Consider the following 13,409-nt stretch of genomic DNA (forward strand, 5'->3'; position numbering starts at 1 on the left):
TACAATTGTTGTATTTATAATAATTTTGAGTGTTAATCACCAAATTAATTTTAAATCAGATATACAAAATTATTTAATTTATATTAGAATTTTTAATTTTGAATAGTCTAATTAAAAGAATAATGAACAAGCTAGAGCATCTAGACTTGAGCTGGAACTTGCTTATTACTCTCTCACCCAGTCTTATAGACCTTTTTTATAACTATTTGACAGGATTAATACCTACTTGTCTGAAACTACAAAATACATGGGTTCGTACCAAAATCTGTACTGAACTCTTCAATACTAACAATATTGGACATCATAGACAATAATCTATCCGGAAAGATTCTTGATTCAATAACTTCACTTCCCAATTTATAAGTTTTTCTGTTAAAAGGAAATCATTTGGTTTTTGTCAACTTGTCGCATAATACAAGAGAAAAACTAATTCAGATTCATGCATTGATTTTTGGTTTTTGTTACTTGTACTTTGTCGCCAATTACATTGGCTAGTTAAATTGTGAGTAACTATTTTCTATAGGTCAGAATTACCACGTACTAACGAGTCACTTGTTTGAAAATTAAATTAACTTACATTAATTTAGTGAAATAGTTGCTCTATTCACTTTCTCATCTTCTGAATCAGCGACAATCAAGGATTCAGAACTGAAAATTTCCCATGATCATAAGCCAAAAAGGCGGAGAGCTGGCAGAAAAAATCTTTGGTGCCGAAGCATTAACAAAACAGAAAGTTTCAATACAATAAATTTACCAAGAGGGACGACACATTAACATGTGATTTCCAATTTAGTAAATAATATCAGCAGGTAAAACAACTGGCTAATCAGATTTATTATTTCAGAATCCACATCAATATTAACATAGGAATTAACAATTTATCTATTAAGGATTTATCTTGTCATTTAAATGGAAAGCCAAGGGGAAAGATCAGCCAAGCTAAAAGTCCTTTCCACGGCTTTGAACCAAGAATCCGCCCTCTTCTTCCTTAGCTGTTCATCTATTAAGGGGCGGAAAATGGTATCCGTCTAAGCCTTTTCTCCAGAAGCAAATATCTCCTCCTCTTTCCAAATCCCCACAGCCAAACCAGCAGCATAGGCCGCTCCAATAGCTGTTGTCTCTATATCAGCAGTTCTCACAACTGGAGATCCCAACAAGTCCGCCTACAAACCATTATGAGTGCAAACAACTAAGATTGAGCTCCAGAAAAAAGGCAAGAAATTTAGATAAATATAATACATAACTATTGTGAAATCTTTTGATAAAGAAAATTTTATTAAAAATCCAGGAAAAACTTAGCAGGTCATACGCCACTAAGATCCAAACTTAGAACAAAATTAGCCCCAACATGCTAATGCTAAGTGAAAAAACCTGGAAAACCTCCATGCAATAAACAAACAACGCTAACAAATTAAACCAGCAGCACTAGTTACTTCAGGAAACCAATACACATCACAAAGATGCAACAAAACCTACTAAAAACCAGATATAAAAAAGATACAAAAGGTTACTCAAAACAATGAAAACAAACCAAAATCAAAACAACAAAACCCAAGCAATTGCATCAGAAGGTTGTTAACAGTTGCACCACCATCCACTCTAAGCAAAAACTCCCCCTTTGCATTCCTGTTTTCACCCTTTTCCCCTGCATCTTTGTGCATTGAGTCCAATACATCTTTAACTTGGAAACACATGCTTTCAATTACTGCACGAGCAATATCAGACTTATTTGTAAATTATTTTTTACAAATAAATAAAATCTAAATCACTGAAATAAGTATTAGTAATAAATGACTATTTAGATTCTGTCAGAAATTTTAACCAATATCGTTTGGGTAAGATGAAATAAGATAAAAGATAGGCTAGAAGACGAAAAATCTTGCTGAAATTCCTTAAATATTAAAAAAGTGAGTTTCTAATAGTCAAATGAGGCTATTTATAATAGAAAAAAAAACTCTAATATGCAAAATTTGAAAATACCCAAAATATCCAAAAAAAATAATTAAAATACAAAATTGACCCTCTAAACGATGGAATTTCAATATCGAACTTTGTGACAAACCTACGGCCCTTGTCACACTTTTGAAAGTCGTGCGTCTCAAAATTCCTTTTCTGAAAAGCTATCGTTGGTCTCTATCGGACGTCGGCAACAAAAATTAGGTCCGGTCCAAGTCTGTCATAAAGTCCAAAACTAGTTGCTTCATGTCTATTAGTAACAATATATGAAATGGTTTATAATTATAATATTTGGAAAGAGATAAAAGATATGGAAAAATGAATGAAAATGATGGTAAAAGAGAGACGGAAAGAAAATTGAAAGAAAAAGAATCATGTAGACTATTATATACATTAATAGTCATATTGAAATGGTTATTATTTAGGAATTCCTAGTAGTCTCTCATATGTACAATGTGTTATTATGCCAATTCCATCCTCATATAACAAAAGTTATATTTACCAAATAATAAAGGAAATTTCAAGAAAAATAATTAAAAAAACCCCATATGCTACGAGACCGACCAACGTGAATATATTGATAATTGAATTACCAAATTCATTCCTAAATTTGTAGGAGAAAAATTGGGTTGATTTTACTAATAAATTCACCATCCATGAGTAGAATCTGCATTAAAATCTTAGAGTTTGGAATGTTCCAGGACCACTAAGAAAATGCTTCAAGCTCACTAAAAATTAGTATGTTTTATATTCATATATTTATAGTTTTTTTTTTTAATTTTAATTCATATATTTATAGCTATTCCATAGATTATAGAACATTTAGTAAAACCTCATGTACATTGAAATTGAGATGCAGATGGGCTAAATTTTCTTTTTTGGAATTGAGTGGGCCAATTAAATTGAGGTGGGTATCTTAGAATATGTAATATGAGATTTCTTCGCATAGTTCTCCATTTAATTTTCCAGACTTTCTTCTTAAGTTCCAAATCTCTCATTTTCATTAGAAATCCAATCAAAATTTTATGGTAAAGTTAATGTAAAAATCAACTTGAAATTTCCAGTTTAGTTGCTTAATGTAACCCTATATATAATATATAATTTATAAAGTTATAATATAAACGAAATTATAATTATATATTATTAAATAAAATAAATTAATTCCATTATTAATTAAATTACATATTATGAAAAATAGTTAAAATGAATTGATGAAAACACACACTCATCCGAAGCATGAAAGTTCTCTTTTAGGACCAGAATTTTAAAAACACGATGCTCAAAGAAAACTTAACTTAATTCTTCGTTGCAAAGACTCAAAAATTAAAAAAAAAAAAAAAAAAAAAAAAAAAAAAACTCAAGTCCCACTGTCATGATTTTTATTGTATTTTTTTTAGTACTTCAATCATAACAAATTATATTAATTTACTTTTTACTCAAGAGATCTTAGTTTTCCACGATCTTTTTTCAAAATAATATTTTACATTTTTAACATTTAAGTCAATAAAAAAATAGTTAAAAGAAAAATATTTTTGTTATTAAATAAAAATATATTATTTTTTTATATTTTGAAAATTTTATTAAAATATTTTATTTGATTGATATTTTTTAAATATAAATTATTTTTCACAAATAAATAAAATTTAAATCACTCAAATAAGTATTAATAACAATATATGAAACGATTTATAATTATAATATTTGGAGAGAGATAAAGACATGGAGAGACGAATGAAAATAATGGCGAGAGAGACCGAAAGAAAAAAAATCATATAGACTATTATATACGTTAGGTAATAGTCATTCTCCGGACCACAATTTTAAAAATATCACAATCCGAGAAAATAAATTTGTAAAGACTTAATAAAATTCTAAGTCCACTTTTATCAATTTTTTTTTAGCCTTCTTAACTTCTTGTATTTTTCTTTCTTAATGATCTTTCATGCGGAATTATATTAATTTGATTTCTAGGCAATTTGGCAATCCATCTATATTTTATTTTACGAAAGAAAAAATATTATTTAATTTTTATAGTATGAGAAAACTTATTAGTTGATTTTCTAGTTTTGAAAAATACATTAAAACGTTTCTGACATTTTAAAAAGTGTACTAATTAATTTTTTCATTAATTTTAACCGTTAAGTATTATTAAAAAAAATAAAATACTCCTAATATAAAAGGACTAATTAATATATTTTTTAAAAATCTAAAAAACTAATTAATAAAATTTTCTAAATTACAAATACTATTTAGTAAAATACTTAACAACTGAAACTATCAGAGAAACTAACTAATAAATTTTTTAAAATGTTAGAATAATTTAATATATTTTTTAAAATTAAAAAATTAATTAATAAATTTTTCAATATTATAAAGACTCAATAGTAATTTTTCTAATTTACTAATGAAACCCTACTATTGCATTGGAAATTAGATTGTGACTTGGGCACATTAAACCAAAAATCCCTTAACGCTATCATTTCTTTCCATTCATTGATAAACTATTTTTTTCTTAAAAAATATATTGATTCGAAATTTTTTTATAAAATATATATATTTTTTTAAATGGAGGACTGGAGATTGAGAGAGTAGAATCTGAGATCTCTGAGATGCACTTTACTATCAGACTAAGTCTGTGAGTGCATTGTAAAGAGATATTAAATTTCCATTAATAAATTTAACTTTTTAAAAAAGTTAATTTTATTTATTGTAAATTTAAAGAAAACTTTTTATAAAATATATATTTTTTTTAAATGGAGGACTGGAGATTGGGAGAGTAGAATCTGAGATTTCTCAGATGCACTTTGCTACCGGACTAAGTCTGTGAGTGCAATTTTAAAAAATATTATTGTAAAGAGATATTAAATTTCCATGAATAAATTTAACTTTTTAAAAAAGTTAATTTTATTTATTGTAAATTTAAAAAATAAAACTAAGTATAGAATTAAATTTTACTTTTGTTTTTATATTTTATAATTTTAATTTTTTTTAAATAGGATTGGAAATTGGAGAAGTAGAAGCTGAGACCTCTCAAATTTATACAAATACATTTACCACCAGACTAAGTCTGCAAATGAAAATACTATGAAATATAATTACAATTATTCCATGAATTATGGAATATAATTAATCTCATTTAGATTAAAATTTGCATACAGATGGTTTGAATTTTCTCATATAGAATTGGGTGGGCCACTTAAATTAAAGTGATTATGAAGTTTGACCATTGAATGGTAATTAGGAATTTTTTTTATTTTTTTATTTTTTTAAAAGAATTTCGGTTAATACGTTTAAATAGAATAAAATTATTGAAATTTTGATAATATTATCAATTTAATTGAAATTTTTTAGGAAATACAATAAACCACTTATCTATCATTCACACATAACCCATATATTATATGCTTATTAAATATTAATGATTCATTGAAATTATTATCCATACAGAAAGACTTAGAAAGACTTAAATATCTCAGTCAACAAGAAAAAATTTATAGCAATTAAATATAAATTAATCATATTATTTTTTTATAAATAATTATTTATATTATTGATAATTTATTAAAAAAACAAAAATGATCACATATTACTAACTGTATTTTAAATGAATTATTATAAATTAATAAAATTATATGAATATAATTTTATTATTTTATAAAAATTTAAAATTCAAGCAGTAAAATTATAAATAAATTTAATAATAAATTAAACTATTTATAACTTATTTTTATAAATTATCAATATTATAATTAATATGTTTGATTGGTATAATTTTTATAAATTGTGGTATTCAATAAATTATAATTTAAATTTAAATTTTTAATGAGTTAACATGAAATAGTAAAGTGGTATAAGTATATATTTAGAATTATTTCAATAAGAATAATAATAAATATTTTAAAACACTTGACCTTAAAATAAATGGAACGGGAGAAAATCATACATATATATAAAGTAAACAAATTTAAGATTGAAAATATTTAAGATGGCTGTTCTAAACACTTTCTTTCAATTTTTTATTAAAAATATTAAAATTGGCAATTTAATATCTAGAATTTGATATGCTTTCCACTATGAATTTTAAAAAATAAAAATTACATTAAAAAAAAAGTGATGGATGGGAGCATGACATTTTCAAAACATAAGTTTTTAATATATTTGAAATAAAATTTAATAAAACTTAATGTATTTTAGAGTATATAATTAAAAAATTAATAAAATAAATTATATTTTTTAAAGAATGTAGAAAAGTGAATAAAAATTATGGGATAGTGGGAATATTTTATTTCAAAAGCTTATTTGATTTATTTTTTAAAATTTATTTCATTTTTTTAAAAAAATTGATAATTTTATTAATTACACATTAAAAAAAATAAAATGGCTTATTAATTTAATTTTGAGACAAGATAACAAAGTAGCTCACTAGAAGTGCTTTTTGCTCATGAGTTGCAACTTTTTTCTTATTTAATTGAAAATTCTTAGATTGAAAGGTTTTAACCTTGGCCAATCCTGTAGTTCAAGGCGATGGGAAGTTTCAGAAAGCGCGACATAAATTTTGTCAAGCCATCTAAACAAAGATAAGATAAGCTTCAAGTTGGATCAAACACAATTTAATATAGGAATAAGATAAGAATAGTAGAGTTTATTTTAAATTATTAAATTTTATATTTTTGTACCTATATAAAGTCTCCTAGAATTGCATTGTGGTAAGTGCATCTGAGTAAATTTGAGAAGTTTCATTAAGTGAATTAATTTATCCATAAGAAAGAATTGGTGGGATTCGCGTATTTGACCACTATAACCAAACAATAGATAATAACATGAATTATTATTTTCTAACAAATAATCAACTGCAAAACATCTCAATTTGATTACGTTCAGCTAAAATTTTCAATTAATTATTTGTTTCTCAATTTTTAATTGCATTATTTATTTTTTTTCATTTAAGTTTTTTTTTTCTTATTCAAAGCAAAACCATTTTCATCAAAAACTCTCTTTTTCTCATTTTTGTATTAAACTACCCTTCTATTTTAATTGGTCGTCTAAATTAAACAAAATTATGGTGTATGTGGGATCAATACTCACTTATCATATCTACAAATCCTTATTAACCAACGAATTTGAATATATTGAAATTGGTAATTTGTGAGAGAAAATGGGTTGATTTTATCAATAGATTTCACAATTCATTGATAAAATCTACCATAAAATCTCAGATTTTAAAATGTTTAAGACTCACTAAAAAATTATTTCAAGCTCACAAAAAATTAGTATGTTTTATATTCATATATTTATAGGTTTTTTAATCTTAGTTCATATATTGATTTATTTCGTATATTATAGAACATTGAATAAAACCTCATGTAGATTGAAATTGAGATGCAGATGGGCTGAATTTTCTTTTTCGAATTTGAGTGGGCCAATTAAATTGAGGTGGGTATCTTAGGATTGTTGGCCCATTGATGGTTACATTAGAATATGTAATATGAGATTCTTGAGATAATTCTCCATTTGATTTTCCAAACTTTCTTTATTAAATATTAGGAATTCGAACCTCACCATGGAATCAGGTAAGAGTGGATATTTGATTAGTCAAACCAATTTATTGATAAAAATATAAATAATATTTAGTTTAGGTATATTAATTAAAGAAATTAAATTAATTCCATTATTAAGTAAATCATATATTATAAAAAGTAATTAAAATGAATTGATGCAAATGAAACTTTTTAATTGCAATTGAATAATGCATGATGAAAACACATACTCAACGGAAGCATAAAAGTTCTCTTAATTCTAGGACCAGAATTTTAAAAACATGATACTCAAATGCTTCAATCTCACCAATAATTAATAAGAAAAAAAGAAAATAATTATGAGATAGAGAAATTTATAAAATGCTTCAATCTCACCAATAATTAGTATTTTGTTATAGTCATATATATTAAACATAATTAACCTTATTTAGATTAAGACTTACATACAAATGGTCTGAATTTTCTCATATGAAATTGGGTGGTCTGAATTTTCTCATATAAAATTGGATGGGCCACTAAATTAAAGTGATTATAAAATTTGACCATTGAATGGTAATTAGAAATTTTCTGAAAAAAAATCTCAGTCAATACATTTATAGAGAATAAAATTTTTAAAATTTTGATAATATTATTAATTTAATTGGAAATTTTGAAAAAATACAATAAATTACTTATCTATTATTGACATATATATGATGTGGTTGTTATTGATCATAATGATTAAATGAGTTAAAAAGTTTAAAAATCATAATAATTAAACACAAATTAATTATATTATTTTTTTTATAAATAATTAATTATATTATTGATAATTTATTGAAAAAATAAAAATTATCGCAGATTATTAACTAACTGTATTTTAAATGAATTATTATAAATTGAAAAAGTTATATGAATATAGTTTTATCATTTTATAAATATTTAAAATTTAATCAATAAAATTTTACAGTTAATAATAAATTAAATTATTTATGACTTATTTTTATAAATTATCAATATTATAATTAATGTGTTTAATTGATATAATTTTTTGTAAATTTTGATATTCAATAAATTATAATTTAAATTTAAATTTTTAACGAGTTAACATGAAATAGTAAAGTGGTATAAGTATATATTTAGAACTATTTCAATAAGAATAATAATAAATATTTTAAAACACTTGAACTTAAAATAAAGGGAATTGGAGAAAATTTTATATATATATATATATATATATATATATATATATAAAGTAAACAAAATTCTGGAAAAAAATTAAATTAAAAAAAAGGTAAGGTGAGGATGTAATTTTGTTGTTATTAAAGAATATTAATATATTAATTATATAAAATTTATAAATATATAACAAATAAAGCTCGTAAAAAAATTAAAATATATAGTAAATTTCATAAAGTTGATTTAATATATTAAAATAAGGAATTGTTATTATTTTTAATAATGAAAATAAAATATAATAATATGATTCTTAGAGTAATATTTTAAATTTATTTATAAAGTAAATTATTATTTAATTTTTATAAATGGAAATATTAAATTTTAACATGAAATATTCTTAAATATATTTATTTTATTTTATTTTTTATATTTCATAAATATATATATCAACGTATTTATTATTCATACCACTTTATATTAAAATTATATTAATTTACTTTTTACGCCAGCGATCTTAGTTTTCCACAATCTTTTTAAAAAAATATATATTTTACATTTTTAACATTTAAGTCAATAAAAAAATACTTAACAAAAAATATTTTTTATCAAAATAAAAATATATTATTTTCTGTATTTTAAAAATTTTATGAAAATATCAATATATAAAATTATTAATATATTTTAATTTTTAAATCAAAATTAATTAAGAAAAATAAATTATTTTGTTATAAAATTTTTTTATTGATATTTTTTAAATATAAATTATTTTTCACAATAAATAAAATTTAAATCACTCAAATAAGTATTAGTAATAATATATGAAATAATTTATAATTATAATATTTCGAGAGATAAAAATATAGAAAGACGAATGAAAATATGGTGAAAGAGACCGAAAGGAAATTGAAAGAAAAAAAAATCATGTAGACTATTACATACGTTAATAGCTATTTTTTGGACTACAATTTTAAAAACACGAAAAAAATAAATTTGTAAAGACTTAATAAAATTCTAAGTCCACTAATACGATTTTTCTTTTTTGAGCATTCTTAACTTTTTGTAATTTTTGTAATAATTTTTTATTCAAAATTATATTAATTTAATTTCTAGATAATTTGATAATTCACCTATGATTTAACCCATTTTACTTCAAATAATAGAAATAAAGGTAAAGTTACATAATTTTTTCAATTCTCAGCAAGTCGGTACCTGCATCTATCACTTCACCACTCTAACTATATGTAAATAATAATAAATAAAAATATAAATTTTTAATAGAATCGATTATTTTATTTTATGAAAGAAAAAATTATTATTTAATTTTTATAATAAGAGAAAATTTATTAATTGGTCTCTCAATTTTAAAAAATACATTAAAATGTCTCTAATATTTTAAAAATCTACTAATTAATCATTCTATTAATTTTAACCGTTAAAGGTTATAAAAAAATCTAAAATATCTTTAATATAAAAGAACTAATTAATATATTTTTTAAAAATTTAAGAGATCAATAAATAAATTTTTTAAAATTATAAGAACTATTTAGTAAAATACTTAATGGTTAAAACTAATAAAAGAACTAATTAGTAAATTTTTTAAATATTCAGAATATTTTAATATATTTTTTAAAATAAAAAAAATTAATTAATGATTTTCTTTATATTATAAAGAACTGAATAATAATTTTTTCAAGCCCCTATTATTGCATTGGAAATTAGATTGTGACATGGCACATTAAAAAAATCCCTTAAATGGATTTTTCACGTCCTTTGCCATTTGGGGAAAAAATCCCTTCATTGGATATTGATTAAAAATTTTTTTAAAAAATATTATTGTAAAGATTCTGTACAGAAATATTAAGTTTCCATTAATAAATTTAATGTTTTAAAAAAATTCTTTAAATAAAAAAATTTACTTTTGTTATATTCTAATTTTTTTAAATAGTGTTATATTCTAATTTTAAAAGTACTAATAAATGAAAATATATTTTACGGTTATTCCATGCATTATGAAACATAATTAACTTTATTTAGATTAAGACCTGCATACGGAAATGGTCTGAATTTTCTCATATGAAATTTGGTGGGCCACTTAAATTTTGAATGCATACTGGACCATATTTAATATTGATTTAAGAAATTAATGAATTATTGGGATGGTTATTTGAAAAAAAAAATTTAATGATTTCAGTCAATACGTTTAAATATAATAAATTTTTTTGAAATTTTGATAATATTATCAATTTAATTAGAAATTTTGAGTAAATACAATAAATCACTTATCTATCATTGACATGGTCGTTAAACATTAATGATTTATTGAAATTATTGTGTAAGACTTAAATATCCTTGTCAATAAGTTTGGATAGAATAAAATTCTCAAAAATTTTATGAGGAATATGACACATCATTAAAAATATTGGCAACAATATAGTCCCAGAGTAATATTTTAAATTTATTCATAAAGTAAATTATTATTTAATTATTTTTAAAGTTTTATAAACGAAAATGTTAAATTTTAATATAAAATATTCTTAAATATATTTCTGTAATATATTTATTGTATTTTTTTTTTTTGTAAAAAAAAAGTAAAATATGAATGCAAAACAAATAGTAATCCTAAAGTATATGGACTATCATATATACTCATCGTAAATTATCACTCACGGAAACATAAAAATTGTTTTTTTTATCAATTGGTTATATTTCATGCTTTTATTTTATTAGTAATAGAGTTCTTCCAAAGATATGAGATTTTGAATTTGAATATTAATTAAAGTCAATTATTAAAAATATAAAATATAATTTAAATATTTTTTTATTAATTTACCGTATAAATCCAATCAAACTAAAATCTAAAAAAAGGAATAAATCAAAGCAACTAGACAATAAGCAAACCAATATGAAATATAATTTGAATTTCATGACTGTATATGAGAGAGTTATTGAATGGTATCCAAAAGTTAAAAATTCAATATAAATCCAATCAAATTAAAATCTAAAAATAGAAATAAATCAAACCAACTAGACAATAAGCAAACCAAACCAAAAAACAAATAGTCATGACTAAGCACTGATTTTGCCAAACTCCCTCGCCACAGCATGGATGACTCTCATTGATATCCTGTTGTTGTCGATCAATACGGAAGCGAGCACAACAATAAGCAAATAATGCAATCAACACCAAACTCAAAAAAAATAAAACAAACGTAATAAGAAAACAAAACAACTAGCATGTAGTAAATTGGAGAAAGCCTGGAGAAAGCCTTCAAAATAAAACAAGAGCGTTGATCATCCAAGCACTACTATAAAAGAGAGGCATTCAGAGCTCAGCTAAATAATAATATACAGGAGCAAAAATCGCCGGAACGTAACAGTGGTTTCGAGAATCTAATGGTACTGAAATCAAATCCTCTTTGGAGTCATATAAAAACCCTAAGTAAATTAAATTTATTGCGCAAATCTCTCATTGGAGAAGATTAGAACATGGAAAATAGGAACCGTCCACAGTCGGCAAGGAAAATTAGAGATAGAGGTTACAAAAATAACTATAAATCTAACAAAACCACAAAATATAAAAAATCACCGATCACAAAATAACTCGGCAAATTGCAGGCGAAATTGAAAATCTTACCGAATTCAATCCTAACGACTAATGATAATTTGCGCAATATTAAAATAAAAAAATAAAAAATAAATAAAAAAAAGTCAATAAATCAAGTCATTTGACGACAAATTCTAAATCATTCCAAATGCTGAATTCCAAAATGGAAGTGACTGTGGTCCATATACCACACCAAATTGCACTCCTTTCCATCTCATTCTCTTCTATTTTCGTTTTTCAAGTCCATCTGCTATGATTCTAATAATTCCGGTCAATACGTGTGGATAAACTAAAATTCTTAAAATTTTATAATATTATTATTTTAATTAAAATTTTTGAGAGAATATAATAAACTATTTATCTATATAATTGACATCAAGTCCATACAATTACTTTCTTTTTTCTTAGTGGCTTACCAAAATATCTCCTTCTAAACATCTTTAGTCGCCTGCAATATATAAAAAAAAATTATTATAAAATATTTTCTTTAATTGATATTTTTTGAATATAAATTATTTTTCACAAATAAATAAAATTTAATTCACTAAAATAAATATTAATAACAATGTATGAAATAATTTATAATTATAATATTTGAAGAGAGATAAAGACATGGAGAGACAAATGGAAATGATGGTGAGAGAGATTTTGAAAGGAAATTGAAAGAAAAAGAATCATGTAAACTATTATATATATTAATAGTTATTCACCGGACCATAATTTTGAAAACATCACATATTAAGAAAATAAGTTTATAAAGTCTTAATAAAATTCTAAGTACACTACTATTAATTTTTTTAGCATTCTTAACTTTTTATATTTTTTTAAATAATATTTTATCTGAAATTATATTAATTTAACCCATTTTACTTCCAATACTAGAAATAAAAATAAATTTACATAATTTTTTCAATTCTCAAAGTGTCGGTAACTACATCCATCACTTCATCACTCTAACCATATGTAAATCATAATAATAAATAATAATATAAACTTTTCCACTTTAAGTATATATAAATAATAATAATAAACTTTTAATAGAATCGATTGTTTTATTTTATGAAAAGAAATTATTATTTAAACTTATTAGTTGATTTTTTAATTTTAAAAAATTATATTAAAACGTTTGACAAATGCATTAAAATGTCTTTCAC

This window comes from Manihot esculenta, chromosome 11 (genome assembly GCF_001659605.2).
Source record: "Manihot esculenta cultivar AM560-2 chromosome 11, M.esculenta_v8, whole genome shotgun sequence".
In the NCBI taxonomy this organism is placed as follows: domain Eukaryota; kingdom Viridiplantae; phylum Streptophyta; class Magnoliopsida; order Malpighiales; family Euphorbiaceae; genus Manihot; species Manihot esculenta.